The sequence below is a fragment of the Bison bison genome, unplaced genomic scaffold (genome assembly GCF_000754665.1).
Source record: "Bison bison bison isolate TAMUID 2011002044 unplaced genomic scaffold, Bison_UMD1.0 scf7180017864338, whole genome shotgun sequence".
Taxonomy (NCBI): Eukaryota; Metazoa; Chordata; class Mammalia; order Artiodactyla; family Bovidae; genus Bison; species Bison bison.
Window position 1 is genome coordinate 440,785 of NW_011494910.1, and position 3,994 is coordinate 444,778.

General features: G+C 35.1%; 1 non-coding gene and 1 pseudogene across 1 annotated transcript; one reads left to right on the plus strand and one right to left on the minus strand.

Moving 5' to 3' along the window:
• The window catches only part of LOC104998857, a 1,364-nt pseudogene extending 1,202 nt beyond the window's left edge, over window positions 1-162 (minus strand).
• A 1,319-nt stretch (window positions 163-1,481) lies between these two features.
• On the plus strand, window positions 1,482-1,554 carry TRNAR-UCU. The gene has a single exon. It is a non-coding gene; the product is annotated as a tRNA-Arg (tRNA).
• The last annotated feature ends 2,440 nt before the right edge of the window (window positions 1,555-3,994 follow it).

Genomic DNA, 3,994 nt, shown 5'->3' on the forward strand with positions numbered 1-3,994 from the left:
CAGTATTATTATGAGACTATTTCCAGTTAAGATAATGATGTAAATGATGGAGAACACCCCAAACAGTAACCCTTGGAAGTTTGGAAGGTCAGAAAACCCCAGGAGTACAAATTGTATAACTGTGGATACGTTGTCTTCTGCTTCCATCTCTTCATATTTCATCTGTGGGAATGATTCAATCAAAAGTACTGTTATTTCACTTTCTTTGGTTTTTGTTTCCTTATATATATAAAAGATGGTACACCATTCATTTTTTCCAATTCGATTAGAAAACAAACCTATAATTGCTAGGTGTCTAACAGGTTGTGAATTACATTTTTCATCATTATGAAATCAATTTGTAAGAAAAGTTATCCATTTAATCTTTATTTTCTGCCATGAATTATCACTTTTTCTGAAGATATGTGATTATAATTTGGGCTTCCCTGGTGGCTCAGATGGTAAAGTGTCTGACTGAAATGCGGGAGACCTGGGTTCAATCCCTGGGTCGGGAATATCCCCTGAAGGAAGAAATGGCAACCCACTCCAGTACTCTTGCCTGGAGAATTCTATGGACAGAGGAGCCTGGTGGGCTACAGTCCATGGGGTCGCAAAGAGTCGAACACGACTGAGCAACTTCACTTCACTTCTTCATCTGAATGCTCAAAAACGCAAAAATTTGAGTTAAATTCATTTACATTAGTGATTTTGCTCTTATAGCCTATGTTTTTCTCTTCACCTCTCAATTCTGTGTTTAATTATTGTCAATTGAAAGTTAATTCGATTGTATGGTGAAATATGTTGTAAGTGACCTAAGATAGTTTTAGGGATGAATATAGTTAATTTTCAAAGTGTTGGTTTTCCTGTGGTATTTCCAAAGTCTTGTTTGGCATTAACATTCTACATATTTCATTTTTTTCTTATAAATAAAATTGATGAGCTGACTATATAATATTATGAGATGTTACCAGTTTTCAAACATGTATATTTCCATGTAAAGTCCATAAATCAGTAGTGATAAGTTCTATTCAGATTTCTCAGTTGAGAGAAAAGGAATTTTAAGCTGTTCTTTTGGTCCAGGAACACTCAAGATGAAAGAGGCAAGTACATCCAGGTTTATGTTCACAAAAGCAGTTCTGGCTAGAATGTTCACCTCTAACTCACTTACTGCATGAAAGAGACACCACCCACAACTCATCTGTGAGATCTTCCTAAATTACCCACATCCTCAACAATTGTTGTTTTACTGATGATCTCACTCAACTTTTTCATTCTTCCTTTTTTGCATGTGTTTGTGTTAATCATGCATGTGAATGTGATAGGTTGAGATTTCCCACCTTTTTTGCATTAACTATATTACTAGCTTCTTTCATTTTTTCTGTAGATCTTTTTAGGCAACGCATAGTACATTTCTTCCACTAAATGTGATTCATTAACTTCTAGAATACATTAAAGATGAATCAATTTGATTGCTTCTTTGGAATTTCCCCCAAGGTATAAGAGCCCGGATAGCTCAGTCAGTAGAGCTTCAGACTTCTAGTCTGAGGGTCCAGGGTTCAAGTCCCTGTTTGGGCGGAGGTTATTTCAGGCTTCCCTGATAACTCAGCTGGTAAAGAATCTGCCTGCAATGCAGGAGACCCCTGTTTGATCCCTGGGTTGGAAAGATTCGCTGGAGAAGGTATAGGCTACCCACTCCAGTATTCTTGGGCTTCCCTTGTGGCTCAGCTGGTAAAAAATCCACCCACAATGTGGGGGACCTAGGTTTGATCCCTAGGTTGGGAAGATCCCCTGGAGAAGGGAAAGGCTACCCATTCCAGTATTATGACCTGGAGAATTCCATGGACTGTATAGTCCATGGGGTCACAAAGAGCCAGAAGCAACTGAGAGTTTCACTTCACTTCATTTCCAAAGTATAAACATGGATTCCCACTGAAAATGTAAATCTCTCCTTCCTCTCTTTCCTGTTAGAGATCAAGCATACTTTTTGTGGGGCATGTATGTGTGTATATTTGGAGAAGGAAATGGCAACCCACTCCAGTGTTCTTGCCTGGAGAATCCCAGGGCCCGGGGAGCCTGGTGGGCTGCCGTCTATGGGGTCGCTCAGAGTCAGACACGACTGAAGCGACTTAGCAGCCGCAGCAGCAGTATGTCTGTATATTTAGAAATTATACTCTTTTTACTCATTCTTGCAGAAGTAGTAAATTGCTTCATTTTTTTCAGCATGTTATACATGTATTTTCATATTATGTGTTAACTTATTTGAAAGTCAATAGAAAACAAGTCACTGAAAATAAGATACACAACTAACTACATATTCTAAGGATATTAAGTGAGGACAAAAGTCAAGATTTCTGCTGCAAAAATGTAGACAAACATGGGGTAGAACCAATAGTCCATACAAGAGCCATTAGAGGATTTTCCCTACCCAGGGGTCAAACCCAGGTCTTCTGCATGGCAGGCAGATTCTTAATCATCCAAGCCATCAGGGAAGCCATATAATATTTATATATGTACCATCTACAATATCTTAAACTACACATTACAGTACTAAAGGTATTCAAACTTTTCCATTATTATACAATTCTGTCAATAAAAATGTGATTGTTAGAAATGCAAAAATGCTATGAATGAGTCTTTTAAACGGTCAGAAGCTAGTGGCTGACAGATGCATTATATATGAGTCTATGCAATCATGCCTCCTTTTTTCAATACCTTGTCCCAACACCTTTACCAAATTTTATTCACATACTTAAATCAATGTAGAGTCTAGTACTTGGATACTGATTAAAACTGCTTGTTGAATGAATCACCAATCTTTTTAGCAAGCAGCATGCACCTACATTTGTTGAGCCACCCATTTCCCGCAGAAACTGCCTTCTGCTTTATTCTTATTATTGTATCTGCTGTTTATGTATGTAAAGTTTTCTATCATTTTTTAATCCCCTTTATAAATTATTCCTTGCTGTTCGGGTAGGATAGTACATTTGAAAAGCATACTGAAACTAAGATGTCAAAGAAAAGCCAGAAAAAGTAAGAAAGCAAAACTTAATATCAAGAATGGAGTGCTCCACATTTATTAAAATATTTTTTGTCTCAACTTTTTATTTGTGAAATGAAAATTTTTTATGAATAATAAATAGAATTGTCTGTATAAAACCATTTCTAAAGTAAGAAATATTACAATTATTCAAATTCTGTACAAACTGTATTTATATTCTAAACTCAATCTCAGGTTCAAAGATTTCCTCAAATCTTGTGACATATTTGTTGGTTTCTCTGACTTCTGAAAACTGTCAATGCTTCTCTTTATACAACTCAAAGAGAAAATCACTATATAATTCATCTAAATAGAGCCACTTGTGTTTTTGCTCAAATAATTCATGTTTATTGTTCCAGTATTTCCACTGAAATGACAATTTTATTTGAGGTAGGGATTATGATATGTAAATCAGCTATATCATAATGCATTTAATACTGTTTAGAGAAAGTTTATGAAATCAATTTGAAATAGGAAATGAAAACCTAAAATTGGTGAATGCAGTTCAGAAGCCTGCTTCTTTTAGGATAAAAAGGAAAACATGCCAATATTACTTTAATATTTTCTCATTCATTTGACATAGAATTTAATTTTAACAAACAAATTATTCCCTTGGTATTAGATGAGAACACATTTTAATAATTCCTTTTACTATCGTACAACTTAGTTAAATAATTTTTAAAATGTTTTTGTGATATATCCTGATTTAATACTACATGCAAACTACTTAAATATATGCTTACTATGTAGTAATTACTTACTACATACTATATACTACATACTACATACTAATACATACTACTATGTAGTAATCACTTAATAAATCTTAATACTTAAGATGACTGATGATAATGATAATGAGGTTGTAATCTTTGATATATTGGCCAAATATATCACAAGACATTTCCTGTGGCTCAGTGGTAAAGAATCTGCCTGGAATGTAAGAGATGAGAGACGTGGGTTCGATCTGGGGCAGAA